At 40.2% G+C, this 23,844-nt stretch overlaps 1 protein-coding gene across 6 annotated transcripts in view; it reads left to right on the top strand.

The window, feature by feature from the left end:
- Positions 1-23,844, top strand: part of LNX2 (ligand of numb-protein X 2) — an 80,826-nt gene that overhangs the window by 18,925 nt on the left and 38,057 nt on the right. Inside the window, exons 1-2 of one of the 6 annotated variants that reach the window (XM_042988326.1) lie at positions 4,111-4,811; positions 5,096-5,317. The exons of the other annotated variants lie outside the window; for them this stretch is intronic. The gene's annotated coding sequence lies outside the window, so the exon portion shown is untranslated. Of the gene's footprint in view, positions 1-4,110; positions 4,812-5,095; positions 5,318-23,844 lie in introns of those variants that run through there. 6 annotated transcript variants of the gene reach the window in all.

Below are 23,844 nucleotides of genomic sequence, written 5' to 3'. Positions count from 1 at the left end.
TTTGGCAATATTCTGTTTAACAAATGTGTTTCCGTTCATAGTATTAATCCTAAATTATGGATTGTTAAGTGAGCCAAAAACTGTTGATGTTATCAAGTAGTAGGAGATGAACAGAAAGGAAAGTTAATATTTTGACACCAGTTTCCTAAGTAAAAGTGCTAATATTTGACAACATGATTGTTTCCTAAGACACTAAATGAAAGTATGTTTTCTGCTGGGTATTTACCCAAAGAATAGGAAAACACTCATTTGAAAAGATATATGCACCCCTATGTTTATTGCAGCATTATTTACAATAGCCAAATTATGGAAGCAACCCAAATGTCCACCGATAGATAAATGGATAAAGATATGGTGGATACATACAATGGAATATTACTCAGTCATTAAAAAGAACAAAATCTTGCCATTTGCAACAACATGGATGGATCTAGAGGGTATAGTGCTAAGTGACATAAGTCAGTCAGTCAAAGACAAACACCATATGATTTCACTCCTTTGTGGGATTTAAGAAATAAAACAGAGAAAAGAGACAAACCAAAAAGCAGGCTCCTAAATACAGAGAACAAACTGATGGTTACAGAGGGGAGGTAGGTGGGGGAATGGGTGAAACAGGTGAAGGGGATTAAGAGGACACGATCACAATGACCACTGAATAATGTGTAGAATTGTTGAATCATTATATTATACACCGGAAACTAATATAACACTGTGTTAACTATCCTGAAGTTAAAATAAAAAAGTAAATGATTTTTTTTAAGAAGCAAGTATGCTTTCAATCGTGTAATTTCTGGAAAGTAGAAAGAGTTGATATGAAAGCTACCTATAAAATTATAGTGTAACTTTGCTTAATATCGCCCTACATTTTATGTACCTCTTAGTTATTTTTGTGCTATAACAATCTTAGGAACAGTTGCAACTCAAAAGTCAAGTATTAACTAATGACATATAACACAGTGGCTAACATTAAAAAAAATTGACAATATCAAATGTTGGCAAAGATATGGAGCAGCCAGAACTCCCGTGTTCTTGGTGGGAACCTAAAACGGTACAACCACTTTGGGGAAGATCTGGCAGTTTTTGTGTGTGCGTATGTGTTTTTAAATTAAACTAAGCATACGCCTTTCCTGTGGCCCACCCAAACGTATGTTCATAGAAAGGTTTGTACAAGAATATTAATAGATGCTTTTATTCATTGTCACCCAAAACCGGAAACAGCCCAGTTGTCCACCAATAAGCTACACGATACGGTGGCATATTGCTGAGCGATGAAAAGAGACAGACTGCTACCTAACGTGCACCGCAACACGGATGCTGAGTAAAAGTAGCCTTACACGAAAGAGTACATACTCTGTGTTCCCATTCATATCCTGTTCTAGAAGAAGCAAAACTAATCTGTTGTGGAAAAAAAAATTAGGGCAGTGGTTGGGAAAGGGACATGAGGGAACTTTCTGGGGTGGTAATTATGTTCTGTATCTTTTTTTTTTTGAGAGAGAGGAAGAGAACAAGTAGGGAAGGGACAGAGGGGGAGAGAGAGAATCTTAAGCAGCCTCCACACCTAGCACGGAGCCCTGCGTGGGACTCGATCCCACCACCTTGGAATCATGACCTGCACTGAAATCAAGAGTCGGACACTTCACTGACTAAGCCACCCAGGTGCCCCTATATCTTTTTTTTTTTAATATTTTTTTAATCTGTATTTTTGAGAGAAGAAAGAGACACAGTGCAAGTGGGGGAGGAACAGAGAGAGAGGGAGACACAGAATCCGAAGCAGGCTCCAGGCTCTGAGCTGTCAGCGCAGAGCCCCACGCAGGGCTCGAACTCAGGAGCCATGAGATCATAACCTGAGCCGAAGTTGGACGCTTAACCGACTGAGCCACCCAGGCACCCCATCCCTATATCTTAATAGGGGTTTGTGTTACATGAATGTATGCGTTTCTCAGAAACATTATGAATATACAGACACCTAACTTAGAAAATTTTCATAATAAATTGTTAGGAAAATATTGATTGATGGAACTTTTTACGACTTGTTTCATGCATTTGTTATCATATAAACTTTGTTTCTCTTTGTTTTGGTGATATTTACATATATATCTATATCTATCTAGGTAGATAGATATAGATAGATATCTATAGATAGATAGTTAATTATGCTAAATTGTAGCCTTATTTGAGGAGTCGGTACAGAGAAGTACATTTTAGCTCATCAATACAATTGTCTTTCTTTGGGGTTACTGTCACGGTTCTCCTTTTTTTTAAATTAAAAAAAATTTTTTTTTAAACAAAGAGTGGGACTGAGTGGCAATGTCTTCAGATAGATTATCATAAATCTTGTGGTTTCTCTAGGATTTTTATTGCATGTTGCTTATATAATGCCTTTTTGTTTTTAACTTTAACGATGGGGAAGAGGGAGGGAGTGGTGAAAAGTTCCCTAACTTCAGGTACCACAGAACATGGGCTTTGAACCTGGTTGGACCTGGGTTTGAATCCCATCAGAGTCACTTACAGCCTACTTGCTTTAACCCCTCTGATCCTCATTTTTCTCATCGATAAAATGGTGGTGGTAACTGCTTCCTCCGTTTCAGAGGGTTTGTTGAAAAGAGTAAATGAAATGACGTTTGTAAAGCAATTAGTATAGTGTCCAGCATGCGGTAATAGTAAGAAAGAGGGTTATGAGGGAATACTTCAGTCCTAGGACTTTAAGACTTCCAGGTTGTTTGAGGAGGAAGTAAGGCCATAAGGTAATATTCTTAGATGAAAATAAACCATGCATTTGATGGTCTCCGAATGGACATTTGTGACCCGGGAATGATACTAAGGATATCTCTGGCTGGATTCCTCCCTAAAGATATTGAATCAGTAGGGCCATACAAAATGACCAGTGTGATAAGGCTTTAACGCTCAGAGTGGTGCTGGAGAATAAGTTCAAGTAGCAGACATTTTTAGCCTCCATTCTTTCTCTCCTCTATATACGCCGGATACCTTATCAGTAATGTTGAATTAATGATCGGTTTTAAAAAATATTGATCATCCCCTGGGTGCTAGGCGGTGTGTTTGGCGCTAAGGCTATGATGCTGAACAGAACACAGGCCCAGTACTCACAGAACTTCCAGTCTGGTGGGGGAGGCATTAAATAATCATACAGTTAAGTAATTACCGTGATAAGTACTAAGAAGGAAATGTTACACGACCAGGTAACAGGGGGCCTGTCCTGGTCCTAGTCGTGGGTGCCATACGGAACATTTTTTTTTTATTTTTTTTGGACATCACATTTTAAAAGACAAGAAGGAGCTAGGAGAGGATAGTGGGAAAGAATATTCTGGGCAGGTGATATTTGCAAAGGTCCTAAGTTAAATAGGGGCATGACACTTTAAAGGAACTGATAGGAAATCTGTGGAGTAGAGAAGTGAAATTGATGAGAACTGTGGTAAGAAATGAAAGTTGGAGAGTGAAGTCGAAGCAAAAGTCTACAGAGTAAAATCAGTCAAACTTTATACTAGATTAGGTGTGGGAGGTGAGGGAGAGGGCACTGTCAAAGGTGACTTCTGAGTTTCTGGCTTATGTGCCTGTATGGTGGGTACTAGAGCCCTTTCTCCAGGGGAGGACCCAATTTTGACAGAAATGATCTTGGGTTTGATCTTCATCCTGTTATGGTGTCTTCGAAACAACCAGGTATGTGTTTATCATGCTGTGAAGGACAACACCTACCCCCCCACTGCCCTCCGCCCAGAAAGCTTTCCTTTTGTGGCTTTTTCCTTTTGTGAAGGTTACATTCAGAACTTTGTAAAACTTCTTTCTTTCTTTCTTTCTTTCTTTCTTTCTTTCTTTCTTTCTTTCTTTCTTTCTCTTTCTTTCTTTTTCTTTCTTTCTCTTTCTTTCTTTCTTTCTTTCTTTCTTTCTTTCTTTCTTTCTTTCTTTCTCTGTAGCTGAATCTTGTAGGTATAATATAATGTGGGAGTCTCTTCGCTCCTTATCTGCCTGATAATCATGCTCTTTCTACACTACTGGTGTCCTATAGTTCAAGTTCTCTTTTCTTCTTATGGCTTTTTAACTGGGCTCCCTGCATTCTTTCAAATTTCCCCTTAATTCTTGTTTCACAGTATATCCAGAATAAGTTTTTGAAATACAAACCTCATCTTATTATTGTCCTTCTTAGAACCCTTCCATATCTTTTTGTTTATAAACATCCAAATCCTTAACATTGTCCCTAGCCCTTGGTGAATTACTCTTACCCCTGCAGACTTCCCACCTTTTCCTTGTGCTTTCTACTGAGCTGTCTTTAGTTGACCTTCCTCAAGTATCACCTAAAGCATCACATTCCCAGGGAAGCTTTACTTTGAACTTCCTTGTTAGGCGCTTCTAACAATATATCATGTGTTCTTATTGTTTTATATATACTTGTGCCATTGGCTAATTGAGTAATCTTTGTACTGGACTAAGACCTGTGAGGGCAAGGCCTGTTTAGATCTCCACAGTAACCCTCTCCCCTGCCACAGTGCCTGGCACGCAGCCTATGACCAGCAAATGTTTGTTGAATGAATCATGAACTTTCTAGCGCCTAATTTAGGTACCTGTTATATGCTATGTTAGTTAACTGATAGGGGGAAACAAAAGCAAGTGTTTTCTTTTTTTAAATACCAGTGTTCTACTGTTAGGTTTTCTTCATGTCGACTGTTTCCATGGAAACAGCAGCCAAGATTGTTGGGGTTGCTGTAATACTCTGTGGGTGACATTTGCTGCTACCATTGTTAACCAAGGCGCAGAAGTTTAAATTTTTAGATACGTCTCTTGACTTTGAGATCTAAAATGTAAAAATTTAATTTGGGGGAGAGTTGTTACGTACTCACTTTTCCCCAGTAATCTTTTGAAGGTCTTCCTTTCCATTAAAATAGTTTGCTGGACAGTTCTAGAAGAGTTGTAAAGCATGAGCACTGTTCTGTTTCTACCAGATAACTTTGTGTATTTTCATTGTATTGTCTATCACTTATTTTCTTTTCTAATGAATGCTTGGTTAGTAAGTCTTACTAATACACCTTTACGTAGTTAGAACATAATTATAGTGCCTGTAACATAAGTGAACCTGTCTTATCAGGAATCAGAAGTTCAGATTGCATTCAGGATGCTAGCAGGGGTGGAGGCATTCATATCCAAAATTACTTCTACAACTCAGAGCCACTGATAAGAAAGCAGGTGGGTTCCAGATCTTGAGACATTTATTTAAGAGGTAGGAGTAGATGGCCTTGGATGACAGCATCGTTGCAGCGGAGAGAACACGAAGTTTCCTTTTATACCTTAAAGGCCCAGGAAGAAAGCTGTAAGCATGGTTAAAACATTTCTTTATATATCCTTTAAAAAAATTTTTTTTTTTAACGTTTATTTATTTTTGAGACAGAGAGAGACAGAGCATGAACAGGGGAGGGGCAGAGAGAGAGGGAGACACAGAATCTGAAACAGGCCCCGGGCTCTGAGCTGTCAGCACAGAGCCCGACGCGGGGCTCGAACTCACGGACCGTGAGATCATGACCTGAGCCGAAGTCGGACGCTTAACTGACCGAGCCACCCAGGCACCCCTATATATCCTTTTATATACGAAGGTTACATTCAGAACTTTGTAAAACTTTTATGCCCCATGGTAAATATAAGTGAATGTTTTCCAAGAAGCTGTTCGATATGGATGGACAGCTCAAAAATTGAGATGCTAATTGAGTTTTATGTTCATTCAAGTTGATTTTGATATCGGAATGATGAAGCAAAAAGTCACTTGAATTGTGCGGATGTAAAAAGGAATGTTGATTTTTAAAGTCCCCATCTTATCACAGTAACAATAAAAACGAATTTTTTTAAAATTCTGAGACATTCTTGTGAGAATAAAAAATGAGGCCCATCTAGCATTTTGGCCCTTATACAAGTAACAGTATGTATTGTCTTCTGGCCATTAGTGTCCATAATGCTAACTAACAACAGAAGATAAAGAATTTCCCTGTGAGTCTATCATCCATTTATCTATATGCACATACATGTGTGTGTGTGTATATCTGTATCTATGTAGATGAGTATGTACATATTTTGGTTTGTGCAACCTCCACGTATTTATTTTAAGTGTATATCCTTTAAAAATTAAAGCTCTGGAATCAGACTGCCTGCTTTGAATCATATTCAATTACTCACTTTGGCATCTTGGGCAAGTTACTGAATATTTCTTATTTTCAGCTTCTTCATCTGAAAAATGAGGTTGCTGCTGCTAATGATGATACCAGACTCCTGAGGATTAAATCTGTTCACTCCCCATCTCGGTTAATACCATGTCTGACACAAAGTAAACACTTGATGAATATCAGCTAATACGATGATCTCGTCCGTCATTGCTTTTTTCTATGTCAAAATTGCTCTCATGAGTTAATCCCTGTTTAATTTACACTATTTGTCTCTTCATGACATCAGTCCTGTCCCTGTTGTTTAACCACAAAAAGTCCTAATTATTTTGTCCTGTCCCCGTGTTCTAGTTCTTTTCACTTGTTCTCATTTTAGTTGACTACCTCTCAATCTTTTTCTGGCTAAACTGTGCTTTTCTGTAGCATATTGGGCCTTGAATTTCAGGCAGGGCGGGCCCTAGGTGTTTACCATGGTGGTTTTGTGTTTTAGTTTTCAACAGTGGCGAAACTCCCTTCTTCCACACTACCCTGTCCCACTGCCCCACCCCCACCCCCCAATCCCTACCCAGGGCTGTGCTGAAATGTTTGAGCCGGAACAAGCTTGCTGATTGTCTAGCCCGGTGCCTTTGTTGTTCCAAGCAGAAGGTGACAGCCTAAGACTCCACCTCCTCCTGATGATGGGCATTTTTGGTAAATCTTGAAAGACGTTTTCTTCCTCAACAGAAGGTAATTAACAGAGTAAAATATTAAATAGGTCATTATATTTGGGCTTTGGGCAATATCAGGAAACTCTTATATTTATGACTGAGAAGCTAACCTTGAATTACAGGGAGTGTAGTTGTATTTTGATGGGAAATACAAGGAAAGTTCACGTATAGCTTTTGTTTTCTTTGATATGTCTGTGCTGGTTTTGATATGCCGACTCCTTACCCTCCGGCTTCTCGCCTTTTTTTTTTGAACATCCTAAAGTGTTGCCCAAATCCACCCCTCTTTTGACCGTTGCTACTCATTACATTAGTTCAAGTTCTCATTACCATTCATCTTGACCATTGCAGTCACTTTCTGTTTTGCCTTCCTACATTATTGCCATATCCCCTTGCCTGTACCAGACCCGCTGCCATAGTCCTCTCCCCTGACACGCAGACCCATTCACATCATTTCCCTCTAGCCATCATCTAGAGTTTGCCTGAAGGCTGACAGAAGCCTGATTACTTTTGAGGGAAAAATACCTATTTAAGGGAGGAAGGTCTGAGTCCCTCTGTGAGAGACTCTCCTGCCAGCCGGTTAAACTTTGCAAAGAGGCATCTAGCCAGTGTATAATGATACTGGGGGTATGCTGGGAAAGTCTCCTTGTTAAGTCAGCTCCTCTCAGATCCATTTCTTTGGAAGTACCTGAAATTAATTAGATATGTTCCTTTAATGTTTCATTTTGTCTTCTGTTACGTGCAGATGTCCTCAGAACAAAGTAATGTATTAATTTTCATAAATTGGATACAAATCACTTTGTCGATTTATTTTCCTTAGATTTTGTTGGAAAAAGAAAAGACAGGTAAGGGTAGAGAATGTGATATCGAAATAGAGGAAGGGAAGGACAGAGATGAGGAGAGAAAAGACTAAGAAAATAAAGTTTATGAAATACCATTGATCTAAGGTTCTGGAGCTGCCTGTAAGCTTAACATCCCTCCAGCGGGTCCTTTCCTTTTCACCATCTTTTCTATTAGAATTTGTTTTTAGATATACAGTTGATCTAGCCAAATAATCTGTAACCTCTGTGGACTAGATTCTTCGGTACCCATGTAGATTAAAAGGCGTCCTCACAATCTATAAGTACAAATAATTATATAAATCATAGTTAGTTGAAAATATATTTATGTAATGGATTTTTTACCTTTAAGACTGTTCTCTAAGCCAAGAGTTTTCCTTTTATGGGCATTTAATGTGTGCCTCTGCTTTTCACATTCTAATGAAATGAATTAAAATGAAGAGAATGTGCATTGAGAACATTTTATCTGCCAAGAGCCACAAATACAACTGAACTTTTCGTTTGTTGTTATTTCCAGTTTTGATCAAATTTGTTCTCTTAAAAACTATTGTGAAATATATAGGTTGAAAATGGAGACTTAAATGTGTTCGATCAATAGAATTGTGGATTACGTACTCAGCTTTATTTGCCTCGTACACAGCCCAGCACATAGCAGGCACTCAGTAAATATTTGTTAGATATAATTTAATACATTAAAGATTAATGTAAATAATGTAATTAAAAATTAAAGGCTGCAGAATAATATCTGTGGCCATAAAATTCTAGATCCATTCAGAAGCAATATCCTCAGGTAATATTTTGAAAAGATGAATGCATTTCTCAAAAGCCATAAATTTCCTTGTGTTCTGTGTATGGGTAGAATTATTTAACATGGCATAAAATAGACATGGAATAACACCTTTACGTTTGGAAAACTGGCTCTCTCATGCTTAACTGAAGCTCTCATGAGTAAGTTTATATATGTGTATATTTTATTAATAACAGTAGTTTCGCAGGCAAAATGACAGGTTTCCCCGCTCTTCAAAAGTTCATGTTCTGCCATTTTGCTTTGACAAAGGACTTCAAGAGTACTTGTTTTCACTAACCAAAAGAAATCCAAAGAGGATTTTTACTTTTACAAAAAAAGAAAGGAAGGAAGGAAGGAAGGAAGGAAGGAAGGAAGGAAGGAAGAAAGAAAGAAAGGTGAAGAAAATAGCACTCAGTGTTTGTTTTGCATGAGCAATTACCAGGGACAGCGCACATCTGGATTAGCCAGAGTGGCCCTACACCCCTTCCCAGAGAGCTGCACTCAACATCTTGCCGTCAAGCCACCACAGCTCTGAACTGTGTGAGCCTCTGTGCTTTGTCTCGGTTTAATTTGTGCATCTGTCGGCAAGATGTGTCCTAAGGTATCAGAAAAGCCTAAGAGAAGTTATTTGGGGGTACAGGAATGGCCCGCATTTTTTCCACATAAACTAATGGTGATCGCTTCTTTGCTTTATGCCATTTCTACGTACAGAAGATTGCGTTGGAATGCTCCACGTCCAGATAGTGGGGGAAACCTGTATTTGAAATGGAGGAATGGGGAGGAATTAAATTAATTATGAGTCATTGGATCTCTGGTGGTGAGCAGATTGGGATAGGTGCTAAATGGATTAGAATGGTCCAAAAATAGTAACAGTAGATGGTTGCAGTTATATCTGAGATGTAAAGAGGCTGAAAAGTTAGTTGGTGAAGTATAGGATTATAGGGGCATAGAATAATGGTGCTTACTTGTTTTGAGTTGATTAACAACTGTTTGGTAGGCTCTTCATTGGGATGGAGAGGGTCAAAATAAGACCCTTTGGTCTTAGGGACGTTACAGATAGAATTCCACAGGCTAATGAGTCCCTTTCATGTAAAAAGCTGAGAGACAACTGAATGAGCTCTTTTTTGTACTCTCATATGTGTTAACCTTAAAAATAAAACAGCAAAAATGGGTTTATTCAGAAATAGCAGAGAATTTTAATTCAGGACATACAAGCTTTGGCAAAACAATAGGCAAGCCCCACAAAGGAGAGGAACGTTATTGTATGGAGAAGGAGGAGGAAGTTGGGAGGGGTTGTTTTGAACAAAAGTCTCTTGGAGAAAAGCTAGAGTTCAGGGTGATGATGGTTTCTCATTGGCTGACTTGCTGGAGTAGCTGATTCCTTGTAGGAGATGCGGTGTCCATCTTTTCCTGTTGGGGCCTGTAGTTGATGAGTCTTTCCTGTTAAGGATTCTTCTGTTGTAGTCTGTACTTGACGGTTCTTCCTGTAATTGACCAGTGAGTGGTATGGCTCCTACTTTTGGCCTCCTCACTCTACTTAGTGAGCTTTCCCTTTATTAATTTTCACTGGTGTTTGGTGGAATTCTGAGGCTTCAGTTATTTATCCTGGGAGGCATGGAGGGATAGGCCCTGTTCAAATTCACATGTCTGGCTTCTTTGGGGTGGTAGTCTCTGGGTGAGTGCGTTTATGGACATGGGGATTTCCTGTAACAGGAAGTTGCTGTTTTATTTAACCCCTTTCCTCTGGAATCCTCTTTTTTTTTTTTTTTTTTTTAATGTATATATATTTTCTGAGAGAGAGTGAGAGAGAAAGCACGTGTGAGAGGGAGAGGGGGAGAGAGAGAGAGAGAGAGAGAGAGAGAGAATGAATGAATCCCAAGCAGGCTCCACACTCAGCACAAAGCTAACATGGGGCTCAATCCCACACCCCTGGGATCCTGACCTGACCTGAAATCAAGAGTCAGATGCTTAACTGACAGACTCCCAGTCGCCCCTGGAATCCTCTGGAATCCTCTTGGTCTAACTAGCTCCCTTTTAAGGCCTCATGGGGACACGGTACTGAAATCTTCCACTTTCAAGAAAGTGTAATCTCGACATTTATATTTAGCATATGGAAGGGAATAATAACGCTAAGAGATCCTGAAGATCTTAATGCTGTGCCCATGTCACGTTCCCACCATTGAATTGTAGGAAACATGCAAATTTGCTAAGAAGCTAAGGATACCTGTCCTCACATGCCTCATTCCTATGTAGGTACTCTTATTTTCTTTCTTTCCCTTCATTTATCAATTTTGCACACTATTCTATTAATTTGAAGACTATGCCTTCTTAAATAAACAAGTGAACTTGATTTTCATAAGTTATACATGGCCGTTTTAGAAAACTTTGGAAAGTAGTCACTTGTGGTCCCCATCACTGCTTTTAACGTTCTGGATGTTATGTTTTAAATTAAAGGATAAATATATTAAGTCTAATGTAGCTACTTTTTTTTATTTGACCAGTTTAACAATGATTTATAATTAACTGATGTAAATTAGTGTAATGTGTGGCTTAAACATTTTTAAGTAGATATTTTTAAATGATAAACGTATTTAGTCTCTCCCCCCAACCCCCCCCCCCCAAAAAAGACAATTGCCTGAGCAGATTAGGTAGTTAGAAGATGATAGTGTTTGAGGGAGAATACTTTTAAAATCAATAATTAATTTATATTAACTCCTTTTCTCATCAGAAGTTAATATACTCAGAAATATCATTTTTATATCTTTTTCATTTCTCCTTTAACTTTGAAATTTGATATTAGGAGTCTGGGGCATTTGTGAATTATATGGTGTGAAGACTGACTCCTCTACTGCCCTTTTCAATGATTAATTAGCACACTACAGACAATATTTGCTGTTTACGTTTGAGTAGTTCATAGCATTTCATCTACTTTAAAAACGATGTACATATCCTTAATGTAATTGTACTAAGACTACAAGTTGTTATATGATTAATATTTCACTCTCCCGTATACATAATATGTACAACACAACACAGTGCTTTTCAAGTGCATTATTGTACTTCTCCAACTACTGCAAAAATGTAGCTAGAAGGACACAGCATCCAGAAGAAGTAATAAGCATATGGTACTGAGCTGTTTATGCCATATGTTGATGTACTTAATAACAAGAAATGCTATAAATATAAGGTGCTTATTGACTACTTTATAATTGCTTGTTATGTGAATTCATTTAAAAATTGTTGAAGGGAAGTATAATTTTTAAATTTCTCTATTTCTTAACTAAAAACCTTAGGAAATACGGTTATTTTTCGTATTTCCTAAACTGGGTTTCCTACTGGTCAAAACACTATAGGCATTCTTAAAAGTGAAGAAACATTTCTAAGGTGTTACGATGAACTCTGAATATATGTAGTACATCAAGGGAAAAGACAGAAGGCTCGGCTCCGTAATTGTGTAAAAATATTGTTCTGCTTAATTTATTTTGTATTAGCTTATACCGAACATCTATCCAACTTTCTGGGTTTCTTTTCTGAAAGTGTTAGTATTTATGTATGTGTGTATAGAATAGTTTATAGATTAACTCAGATTAAATCAAATAGCTTCTAGAAACGGGGTAGATTCCCATATTAGACTACTAAGCAACAGATATTTTTAAAGTAAAAAATTATAATAAATTTGAAGAAAGAAGCAACAATATAAAATGTTGGAGTAGAAAATGACTGTCAAATTGTAGCGTGTGTATATGTGTGTGTAATTCTAAATTTTAAGTTTTTGTTTTCAACAGAACCATTAGATTTTTCTGGGGGTGTTATTTAGGGCTAGGATATAGGAACCATTAAGAATTGTGAAATCTTGGGGCACCTGGGTGGCTCAGTTGGTTAAGCATCCGACTTTAGCTCAGGTCATGATCTCACAGCTCATAGGTTCGAGCCCCGCGTCGGGCTCTGTGCTGACAGCTCAGAGCCTGGAGCCTGCTTCGGATTCTGTGTCTCCTTCCCTCCCCCACTCACGTTCTGTCTCTCTCAAAAATAAATAAACGTTAAAAAAATTTTTTTTAAATAATAAAAAAAAGAATTGTGAAATCTCTTGTTTCTTAGATTGTCTCTGTCTAAAATGTCTTTCAATATTAATAAAACCACTGAAATATCTAATGGTAATTATTACCACTTTTTAAAAGCTTTTCATAATGTTTAGCTAGAGGGCAAAAAAGCCCAATATTTAAGGACGAGTTCAAAAACTGTCAGTCTTTGAGAAACTGAACAGGAATCTACATCTCCTATTTAAGAATAGATTTAAAGAAAATTCCCAGAAGTAACCCTATTCTGCAGTATGATTTGATTTTTTTCATCTCCCTGTAATTCTTCGCCCCAGATTGTATCTGAAAATGCTAAATCTCCTAGGTAAAATTTACAAGTACAACTAACCTGTATATCTGTAAAGTGTAAAATGTTACAGGAGTAATTTGAGGAGACACATGGTAATGCTGTCATGGCAAACACCACCAAAGGGATGTACGTATGTATGTAATCCAGATAATATATATAAAGGTATATGTGTGTATGTATAAAATCCAGAGTATGTAATCCAGATAATATATATAAAGGTATATGTGTGTATATATAAAATCTAGAGTATGTAATCCAGATAATATATATAAAAGTATATATGTGTATATATAAAATCCAGAGTGAGAGGCTTACCAAACAAGTAAAAACCTGATCCCTTATGCCTGATCTGTTTGGCACTTACGTTTCAATGATACCTTTAAATGTTGGCATTTTGGTTTATGAACGACCCACTTCTACATTTGGATAGAGTGATTTATTTCACTGGAACCATAACCGTTTGTGTCCAGATGGCTTCACTGAAGCCACGTACCTTGTGGTTTTTTCCCAAGCCTCGCCAGGCCTGGCTGCTTTTCACATATGGTTCCTAATGAGTGGGGGTATGTGAATGCCCAACCGAGAGCAGATTAGTAGCCACAAACTACGAGTGTGGGTATGTGTGTGAGAGAGAAGTAACAGGTGACAAACATTTAAGGGAAGTGGCAGTTGAGACGGTCGGAGAGCTCTTTGTGGAAGAATCACGGGTATGTATATTAATGAATCATTGGGTAAACATTAATGGCTAGTATTTTCCATTTAAGAAGATAAGGAAGTCTGTAACGTAACAGGGCAGAGGCTTAGGAAATTGGCGGGACGAGTAAGGGGAGTGTGATGTTGGGGGTGCAGCGGGACGGAGTAGGTGAGGCGAGGTGGAGGTCAGGGAGAGAAAGGAAGGAGAGAGGCTGGAAGATCCTGTCAGAGAAGAGAGACAAACTAGCAGTCCCTGGACGCATAGTGGTATGACATACGTGTTCAGTGAGGGGTTTGAAGAAGCTTCTGGCTACAACACAGAGTTTGGAGGCTTAGGGGTGGCAATAAGAGTCAGACATATCCTGTTAAGGCACTAGGCCTTTCTTCTATAAAGAGATTTTTTTTTTTTTTCCTGGAGAGAAACGATAGAATCCTCGTTGTCCGCTATGAAATCACCTTTTGTGATGGGGAAGTGCAATGAGACACAGGAGGTATGATTACAGTAGTAACGGGGACCTGATTTAGAGCAGAGGCAGTAGGAATAAAAACGCTAGAGGTGGAGTCCAGATTTGGTGAGGCAGGTGAAAGCATTCTCTCTCTCAGTCCTGAGATTGTTCTTAACCGCGTGCAGGCAGGTGCATTACGAGATGCTGGAGTTATGAGTGATGCAGGACACGGTACTTGACCTTTCAGGGAGGTCCTGTAGGGCAGACACATGCCGGCAAGTGGTTGCCTTTACCACAGCGGTGAGGAGCGAATGAAGTCATAATAAAATGGCGGCGGAAGGGACAGGACGAGTGATTTTGTTTGGGTGGATGAGAAAAGAGCTTTGTAGCAGAGGGTTCACTTGAACTGGCCATTAAGTGGACAGGGGCTCTGCAGCTCAGCAAGGCAGGAGAGGGCCTTCCAAGTGGAGAGAGGACTTGCTGAGGTCAGGAAGTTGTAAGTAGTTTGGCGCAGCCAGAGGGTGGAATGTGTAGAATCGTGTCAGGAGGTGAAACGAAAGGAGGCAGATGTAGAAGGTTTCGGTAGCTGAAGAATTTGGCTTTCGCTTTGTGGTAGCAGTCGGAGCCTACAGAAGGGTGTTAAGAAAAGAAGATCACCGTTGTGGGGATGCTGGTGCTGTAAGGGGTGGACAGTTGAGGAGGAACGGGACTGGGATCCCTGTCGAGGGATTAATAAGACGACAGGTGCGACAAGCCATGTGGCCTACTCTGGGAGGAGTGGTGGGGATGGAGGGTAGAGAACGCACAAGTCCCATGTTCTGGAGGGGGAAATCGGTGGGAACTTGGTGACTGGGGGGTGGAAAATGAGGCAGAGAGGGAGAGAAACAGGATTCTCTGGTTCTAGTTAAAGGGTACTGGGCGTCTAGAAGTGCCATTAGGAAGTGTGGTAATAGGATCATTTAGAGGGAAATAATGACATGGGTTTTGAACATAAGTGTGAGTCAGATATACAGGAACTGAGACAATTATTTAATAACTTGGGAGAAAAATAAAGGTAGATCTGTTCTCAGAGTGTATTCGGAACAAATGGTAACCATTTTATTAAAAACTATACAAATAAAGAAAATAGAGGCATATCTTTATCTCATCTTATTATGGAGGAGGGGTAAGAGTAGTGGAAGGATGTTTAAAGGGAAAAATGTATTCATTTGCATGAAAATGGACAACTTCTTTATGTCAGTGGGCACACAGGCTCACGGGATGCCTGGGAAAAGAAATTATGATCTGATAAATAGCTTTTATCTTAATATATGGAGTTCATATCAGGAAAGAGACTAAAATTCAATAGAAAAAAAATGGGGCCAAGGATATAGAGCCCCTCACAAGACAATTAAGGCTGATAATCATATGAAGTTAGCTACAGCCAAAGAGATGCAAATTAAAGGAAAAATGAGATGTTACACTTGTATTTTCAATGGTCAGATTTATAAATATTAAAAAGAATAAAATTGGGGCGCCTGGGTGGCTCAGTCGGTTGGGCGACCGACTACAGCTCAGGTCATGATCTCGCGGTCCGTGAGTTTGAGCCCCGCATTGGGCTCTGTGCTGAGAGCTCAGAGCCTGGAGCCTGTTTCAGATTCTGTGTCTCCCTCTCTCTCTGACCTTCCCTCATTCATGCTCTGTCTCTCTCTGTGTCTAAAATGAATAAACGTTAAAAAAAAAAAATTAAAAAAGAATAAAATTAACCAGGATTAGAACAGTTTGAGAGAAGTTAGCATGCTTATACATTGCTGGTAGGAGCCAGAATTTTGTTGGCTCTCTGGGAGGGCAGTTTAGTAACATAAATCAGAAACTTTTTCACTGGGCCTGGCAACCTCACTTTCTTAGCATTTGCCTAAAGGAAATAACTGCAAGGCTGTCACAAAACAGTGGTACATTGGATGAGGACCAGAACAGACTGGTATAATTTAAGCCCAGGGAGCAAGGAGTTTCAAGGAGAGGAATTAGTCAATTACAGAGAGGTAAAGCGGAAGCTGGCCCTGAGAAGTGATCAGGAGGTCTGGCAGTTAGACACTTCAGACCGCAAAAGCAGTCTTGGGCTGCTGGAGATTGGAAGCTCTTTGTGTAAAAAATTGGAGATTGCACTCATGGTCTCACATTCCAGAAATACTGGGGGTGAAATGAAGGTGGGGGAAGCGGTAATAGTCGACAGATCTCCCGTTTTCACGTTTAAAACTGTGGAGACGTGAACTGCCTTTATGGGGAGGGGAGAGAGTTAGAGGTGGGAGAGAGAGGAGAAAACTGACAAAGATTGACAAGGGTATGGGATATGGAGCCCAGGTAGAGGGAAGGTCATCTGCAGATCGGGAAGGAGGAGGTCTGTTGCAAGGAGCAAGGAGTTAAGGCTGTGTGTAAATACAGTAATAAACTGGTACATATGGAGGTTTGGTTAAGGAGCAGGACGTGCTATCACCTCGGATAGTCTTCTAGTTCATCCCAGGATTCGAGATTTTCCCCCTTTTCCATTTGGCACAATTTCTGAAAAGAACTGTCTGTGTTCTAATTGCTGTCTTCCAATTTTCTCTTGAACTCTTTCCAGGAAGCTTTTGCGCTCATTCCACCAAAACTCTGGATCAAGGTCACTGGTGAATTCCGTGTTGCTAAATCCAAGGCTTACTCAGTCCTAATCTTATTTTACTTGCCGGCAGGATTTAACACAGTCAATTCTTCCCTCCTCCTTGAAGCACTTGGTTTATTTGGTTTCTGCACACCATGCTTTCCTGATTTCCTTCCTACCCTGACAGCCACTCCCCTTCAGTTTGGTCCCCCCCTTATCGCCCATTCTTCATAGTACTGGAATGTCCTAGGACTCAGTCTGCTGACTTCGTTGCCACTTACCACTCATCCACTCTCCTTTGGGGATCTTTTCCTGTCTGATGGCTTTCCATACACTGATGCTTCCTAAATTTGTATCGCCGGCCCAATCCTCCCTCTTGAGCCGGGCGGTGTAGTTAGTTGCCTACTCAGAGTCTCCACTTGGAGATCTGATAGCCATATCAAACTTAAGATGTTCAAACGTGAGTATAGCCATTAAAGCTACCCTCTTACAGACTTGCATCTCAGTGACGTTCATTCTCTTTTTCCAGTTCAGACCAGACACCTAGGAATCATTTTTGACCTCTACCCCCCGCCTTTGACCTCTAACCCCCCCCCCCGCCCCCTATCAGCCCACACGCTCATCTTATTCTTTGGCAAATCATATCGGTCTGTCTTCAGAATACGTCCAGAACGGAGTTGCTTCTCATTATCTCAGTCATGTCCGTCTGGTTCTTACAACAGTCATCTCTTGCTTAGACGGTTTCAGTAGGCTCCTAACTGCTTCTACCTTTGGCCTCTTCTCAGCATAGCAGCCACAGCGATCCTGTGGAGGTACTTAGAGTAAAAGCCGAAGTTGTACCATAAGCCCGCAAGATGTAGTTAGCCCCAGTTACCATTCTGACCCGTTTTCTTCTGTCTGCCTTGTTCATGTCTTCCACGCTGGCCTCTTTACTGTTCACTGAACACGCCTGGCACGTTCTCCCCTCCAGGCCTTTATGCTTACTATTTATTGCATTCGTCTGGAACAGGCGTCTTTATACCAGATACCTGCGTGGCCTTCCAGTTACTTCCTTTTGGTTTTAACTGAAGTGCCACCTTCACAGTGAGCTTTTTGGCTGATGGCTCCACCTAGAAAGCCACGCTCCTCCCAGCGCTGTGCCTTCCCTGTCATACTTGCTTTCTCTTTCTGGCTGTTGTAACAGTTTTAGCTTCACAGTCATCCTATGTTGTAAGCAAAATACCATCGCTGTTTTACACACTAGGAGCCTGAGATTTATAGACGTTTAAGTGCTGTGCACGTCACGGCATCACGTTGCTACTGAGTGAGTGAGAGGGCCAGATTTTGAACCCAGACCTCAAACGCTGCAAACTCTAACTCCGGACTCTTCTGATGCTTTTCACTCCCTTGGGTAATTGAGAGTGAGTGGAGAAGTTGCGATCCACGATCACTGAAGCTAGGCATTTTTGAAAAGACCTTCAAGTTAAGAATTTATCAGTCGCTTGAAAACAAGTGTTTTCTGCATTTTACTGTGCAGGAAGTTAAATGTTTGAAAGTTTTCATCCTTTAGAAGAGCACAGATGATTTAATTTAATAAAATCAGGACACTTGCCTTTGAAGGTAATAGAAAGAAGCATCTAAATGATACCCAGCAGGTCAAGTCTGAGATAAAACCGAACCAGTAAAAACGGTGGCTCCCTCTCACCACCTACCCTGCATCGTTCAGGTATGTGCAACACTTGGGAACTTGTGACACCAAGATGTTAGACATTGCCCCAACTCAGCTGGCTGGTAAGGAGTGCAGGTGGGAAGAGCCCACGTGTTGCAGGAGTCTATCTTCCCTGGAATAAAGTTCTTTCCACAGAGGTCTTTCGTTACTGGCAGAGGTTTGCCTGGATACTTAGCCGTCCAGACACGTTTAGCATTCCATATGGTAAGTTTCTTTTTCAAAATAGTTTTATATCAATTCTGTTTTTAAACTACTCTAAGGTAACATAATTTAGTAGGACTTTCTAAAATACAGCTTTCGGGGGCGTCTGGGTGGCTCAGTTGGTTAAACCTCCAACTTTGGCTCAGGTCACGATCTCGCGGTTCGTGGGTTCAAGCCCCGCATCGGGCTCTGCGCTGACGGCTCGGAGCCTGGAGCCTGCTTCGGAGTCTGTGTCTCCCTCTCTCTCTGCGCCTCCCCTGCTCGCTCTCTCTCTCTCTCTCTCTCTCTCTCTCTCTCTCAAAAATAAATAAACATTAAAAATAAAATAAAATACAGCTTTAGTATCACTATCTGGGCCTGTAGGAAATGGGAAGGTAATGCAGTTTGGTTTTGGCCTTTATCTTTTTTTCCGCATTTGAAAGTTTGTCAGTATAGCTTAACGGTTCAAAATTAGAAGACCAAAGGTAGACGGACATTTGAGACTTGTTCATTCTCTGCTAGCCACAATTTAACCTCCATTTCATAGGATAAGATATTGAAATTAACAGAAGCAATAACAAATGTGTGGACTAAAAGGTAACTATGACCTATCACTAAGTATTTGGTTATATATGAAAAAAGAATCACAAGAATTTTAGGTCTACGTTTAACTCCGTGCATGTGTGTGTGAGAGAGAGAGAGATCAATTAGTATTTAGGAGAAGCTGACAGTTTATACGCAGGAAGCCAAGGCTTCGGAATATATATGATATACTAACAAATAGTAGACGTTGGATAAACATTTGGTGAATGAAAGAATTAATTACGTAGTGACCTAGTTACCCAGCTGGCGTAGAGCTTAGAGCCTAAGTTTCATAGCTTCTAGCATTTTCTGCTCACCTTATTAATTTTCTGGATTATTAAATAGGGTACATATAACTACAAGTGGCACCTTGAGAACTTTATGTTTTATTTTTTAATTTATATTTTGCATCTTAAGAATTTTAAAATGGTTTTTCAAATACCACAGGAAGAGAGAGACGAATAGCTAAGTGTGCTGAATTACAGCTTTATATAGAAAAACGAGAGAATCGTATATGTGGAATTGTTGGAAACTGCTCTTTGGTCGTTTTCCTGGCGACACGGAATAGGAAATAAGTTTTGATTAATTTAAGAACAGGATTTATGTAAGGCTGTCATAGAGTATGCTAAGCATTTCTGTACAGCTAAATAAGACCTGCTTCTTGCAGTAGGAAAAGGCTCTGGGAAAGGAACTTTATTCCAGGAAAGACAGATGCCCCCAGTGTAGGCTCATCTCAACAATTTACCTTTTTGAGTTTGTGTCTTCGTTGAAAGTCGTGCTGGTTATTGACTGGTACTTCTTGTGAAAGAAGACTGTCAGAACCCATCAGTGCTCTGTACTCGTTCTCACAGTGTGACCCGGGATCCCTTACTCTCTTCCATTGGGCCCACGAGGTCAAAACTGTTTCCCCAGTGATGCTAAAACATTATCTGCCTTTTCCACCATCATTCTCTGGTGAGTGTCTAATGGAGATTCCAGAGGATGCATGTGATCTCACAACAGATTGAGAACAGAAACAGATTTGAGACTCCAGGTTTGCAGAGGTGAACAACAACGGCCGCTCTTCTCACTGTATTTTTTGTTTTGGAAAAAGAAATGTTATTTTTCATAAGAATCTCGACAGGTAACGGGTTTGTTGTTTTATTAACAAATGAATATTTCACGATTTTAGTTAACTGCGTTGTCATTTCAAGAATATTATCTAAGTGGAATAATGCACGCAGCCTTTCGGGACTGGCTTTTTTCACTCCGCATCATTCTTTGGAGATAATTCCAGGTTGTGTGTAGCAATCATAATTCATTCTTTTTTATTGCTGAGAACTGTTCTGTAGTACAGATGTACCATGGTTGTTTACCCACCCACCCGGTGAAGGATGTCTGGGTTGTTTCTAGTTGGGGGCCATTGCAAATAAATATGCACAGGCTAACGAGTGAATGTAAGTTTTCATTTCTCTGGAAAAAGCTGAACAGTAGCTGCACGTTAGTTCTTTAAGAAACCGCCAGACTTGTCCAGAGTGGGTAAAGGGTTTCTTAGGTGTAAAAGTTTGACATCCACTGCCTTGTACGAAGGCGGTTGTCAAAACTGGTCCGTAACATATACAATAAGAAAAGTTTCAGGGGCGCCTGGGTGGCTCAGTCTGTTGAGCGTCCAACTTCGGCTCAGGTCACGATCTCACAGTTCATGAGTTCGAGCCCCGCATCGGGCTCTGTGCTGCCAGCCTGCTTCGGGTTCTATGTCTCCGTCTCTCTCTGCCCCTCCCCTGCTCTTTCTCTCTCAAAAATAAATAAACATTTAAAAAATTTTAAAAAAGAAAAGTTTCGGGGCGCCTGGGTGGTGCAGTCGGTTAAGCGTCCGACTTCAGCCAGGTCACGATCTCGCGGTCCGTGAGTTCGAGCCCCGCGTCAGGCTCTGGGCTGATGGCTCGGAGCCTGGAGCCTGTTTCCGATTCTGTGTCTCCCTCTCTCTCTGCCCCTCCCCCGTTCATGCTCTGTCTCTCTCTGTCCCAAAAATAAATAAAAAACGTTGAAAAAAAAAATTAAAAAAAAAAAAAAAAAGAAAAAGAAAAGTTTCTTGTGTTGACAGCATCAGGTAAGAAAATAACTTTTTAAAATTCTCAGACTTTTAAAGGCTAAAGGAAGTAATGTCTTATTCTCTGTAGTCACAGAGCAGGGTCCAGTATGTTGACTGCTTTGCAGTGCCGTGAATAAAAAAACGTGCAAGGTGTTCTCCTATATATTTATATAGCGATATTATACATTTTAGGACTCTTGAACATTTCAGGCTCAAGCATGAGCCTGAGAACAAATTTTTTTTTTAGTGCATAATATGTGCCAAGAATGGGGAATACAAGAGATAAAGAAGATACTATCTTTACCCTCAGAGAGCTGAGAAGACAGATAAACAAGAAGGCAAATGTTGTAATTGCTGAAATGAAGGTATGTGTAAAGGGCAGCAAGGTCGTAAGGGGAGGGACATGTCCCCGAGGCCAGGAAGGAGGCTGAAGGGATTCGACAGAGCAGGTAGCGTCTAAGTAGGAGTTTGCCCGAAGGACACGCAAGGAGAGTCCGAGCCTCCCGGCGCCGATGAGTCAAAGGAGCCATAGGAGTTTCCCATCCAACCATACTGTGCTGGTAACCCTTAGCTCATTGTCTTTTTCCCTGGGCTGGATCTCCTAGGTTAGGGACCCCGAGGATTCCTTCAGTCTGAGTTAAAAATAACCTCAGGAGACATCTGAATAATACACAGTTTTGGAGTTTGCAAATTGACTAAGAAAAACCATAGCTCTTCCGAGAGTATCTGTGATGCACCAGGATATACTTGTCTCAGCAGGAAGAGCAAGCCTGTTACTTGTAACTGGAATCAGGTAGAAAATACTGCCTTCTCACTCCCTTTCCATTGTACTGCCTGTTTTTCAAGATATTATTTAAAATGTGTTGTAATATTCCCAGCCGATTTAATAGCTTCTGTCTCTTTACTCTTCCTGGAATATTAGCTAAACAGATGACGTAGTTTTGTAAAGATACACATTATACTACATTTTATCTTTGTATTATGAATGATATTTAAGACCATTACTTATTTAACGTATTTTAATACTTCAGATTGTGCTCACAGAATATCTGAAATCAAAAGTATATGTAAACACGGACATATCCTCCTATAAACATAGATGTGCTTCTGGCCACCTAGATGTAGCCAGAGTGCTCAAGCAAATTGTCACTTGTGTGGTCTTTGAGCATTTACTGAGCCCCTCCGTGGGAGGTCCAGCTCTTAAGGACCTCATAGGTTAGTGTGAGAAGTGGTACATAAGGTGTTGGAGTGGATTTGCACACAAAGAAGGAATGAAGTCATCTGCCCGGGTTGGGAGTAGAGGGATGGGATTAGGGGTTGGAAAGACAGGATCAGGCTGCCTTTGTCCTTACAAAATTCATACACTAAGGCTTTCATGAAATGCCTCCCTTCTTTCTTATAATTACTTAATTTACTTTTGGGTTATTTTGAAGCGAGAAAGAACTAGATTTATCTCCCTTATCTCTCACCAAGTAATTATAAGTTGTTTGGCTTTTTGCAAATCATAAAATCTGTCTGAACTTTTGTTTCTTTAATGATAGTAATAATAGCTAATACTTATATAGCACCTATTATGTGCCAGGCTCTGTTGTACACACACACACACACACACACACACACACACACACACACACACACTTATTTATTCTATCAGCCCTTTGAAATAGGCACTATTATTACCCCCATTTTCCATCTGAGAAGGAAGCAGACACAGAGACATTTGGGAAGGTCACAAAGCTAGTAAGTGACGAGAGTGAAGATTTGAACCCTCACGGACCGGCTTGAGTATGTGCCCTTAACTGCTTATGCTATACAGCCTCACAGTTCTTTAATCAGTATTTCTATGCTGACCACATGTTAGTGATCTCCACATGATAATTTTTCAGTTAATATTTGTTTCATGGTAGCAGAGGTATTTCGGGGGTGGAGATAATGCTGTTATTTGGTATTTCAAATGGGAACGTGTTATTTTTCCACATGAAAAGATTGTGTGATAAATAATCAAAGAACGAAAAGTCATGTAGAGACTTAGAAAATAGCTAAAACATAATAGTCTGAAGAGAGATGCTTCCTTAGTCATTATGTGGGAGGCTAGAATTGCAGTATATTTTCCCGAGGAAGAGAAAAATTAGAATAAACACTATCACAAAGAAAGAAGAGCCAAGGATATGTGAATTTTCTTGCTAATTGGGTCAGGAGTAAGAGTCTGGGTACATTCTGTAGTAGGATACCCGGTCTGTCTGCCTGGGACAAATGATGTTTCTCCCCTTAATCTCACAGACCTGCACTGACGTTTAACCAGTTATGATGCCCAGAGGGTAAAGAACCAGCCTCGTGAGTTACAAGAAGCATTTGCTCTCTTCATGTTGGTACTGATACGAGGCTAGATCACAGGCTGCTGCTGTTGTTATTTTGTCAAGTAATTTTTAAAAACAAACAGTTGATCGCAGATCAGTCCTCCCCTCTGAATCCTGTCCCATCCGTTCATAATTTATGGCCGTTCTTGTCACCTTGGTTGAAATGTTAATGTTGTCTCTCTAGTAAATACTCCAAATAAATAAAATAGTAAGTGCCTAAGTGTGATGGGAGGAGAATTTCGTCATTGAAACAAATGTCGGGAGCATTAACGTGGTGTCCTACCCTCTCCGTTCTTAGGGCGGGGAGACCCGAGCTTTGTGA

The sequence above is a fragment of the Panthera tigris genome, chromosome A1, assembly GCF_018350195.1.
Source record: "Panthera tigris isolate Pti1 chromosome A1, P.tigris_Pti1_mat1.1, whole genome shotgun sequence".
Classification (NCBI taxonomy): Eukaryota; Metazoa; Chordata; class Mammalia; order Carnivora; family Felidae; genus Panthera; species Panthera tigris.
This window is presented reverse-complemented; position numbering and strand designations above follow the sequence as displayed.